The 1,099-nt window shown below is 33.4% G+C and overlaps 1 protein-coding gene across 1 annotated transcript in view; it reads right to left on the reverse strand.

The window, feature by feature from the left end:
• LOC122247650 (uncharacterized) overlaps positions 1-1,099 on the reverse strand; it is a 253,308-nt gene that overhangs the window by 107 nt on the left and 252,102 nt on the right. The window lies entirely within an intron of this gene.

Below are 1,099 nucleotides of genomic sequence, written 5' to 3' on the forward strand. Positions count from 1 at the left end.
TACTCTAGCTGGTGGGTGATGAGCTCCGGTATTAATAAGGATACGTCAGGATATTTATTTGATTATTTTTAGTGCATCAGCAGTTTCAGGTCTGTATGAGTTGAATCTTGGACATGGAGTGTTAGATGTTCTATGTTTTTTATTTTCTTGTGCACCATCTGCAATGCCAGGATCTGTTTCCATTGATTCTGTGGCAAATGTTTTTAAGTCTTGGTGTTGGTTAGGATTCTTGATAGACATACCTCCATTTCCATTTTTGGTTCTAGACCATGGTTGTTGGCTGGTGTTTTTGAATGAAATAGTTTTTTTTTCGGATAGGGCTGTTTTAATTGTTCTTTCCCATTTGTTTTTATTTTTTGTTTTATTCTTTTATATATTATTTTTTGTCTTTGATATGGTCGTGAGTTCATTTAATTGGTGGGTCCTTTTGGCTGCTAGATCTGCTATTTCATTACCTTTAGTTTTGTTGGTGAGCTGGTATCCATTGTATTTTTGGGTGGTTTAAGTTTTGGTCTTCGTTTAGTGTGTGTAATGTTTGTTGTATTTCGTATATATTTGTTGTAGTTTTTATTAAGGATTTGTTATGCGCTGCATTGCTGATTTTGAGTCTGAGAAAATTACTGCGTTTTTTAATTTGGTGATTTTGTAATGTATTTCAAAGCTTGTTTTATGCGTACAGTTTCTGCCTCATATGATTTGAATGTTTTTTTTGGGAGTCTCCAGATTGTGTTATTTTTTTTTTGTATAAATATAGCTGCTGATGTAGAGCTAGGTTCTTTTATTTTGGAGCCATCTGTGGAATATTTTTTGATAATTTATATAATATTTGTGTTTCCCATTTCTCTCAAATTGAGCTAAAAATTATTTGTTGAGGGAGATCTTTAGTGAAATTCTTAATAAATTGAATTCTATGTTTAGAAATGTCGTTCCATGTTGGAACGGGAGAGACGTATGTATACTGCTTACTTTTATGTTATTGTTTTATTTCTATGCAAGTTTTTATGTCTGTGTACATAGCATTCTCTTATCCTGGGGATGGGTTGAGGGATGTTTGGGGGGGCTATGTCTTTTTTTTGTTATTCGTTGAGTTGTTGGGGGG

This window comes from Penaeus japonicus, unplaced genomic scaffold, assembly GCF_977035675.1.
Source record: "Penaeus japonicus unplaced genomic scaffold, GWHDUDI00000001_assembly GWHDUDI00000027, whole genome shotgun sequence".
Taxonomy (NCBI): domain Eukaryota; kingdom Metazoa; phylum Arthropoda; class Malacostraca; order Decapoda; family Penaeidae; genus Penaeus; species Penaeus japonicus.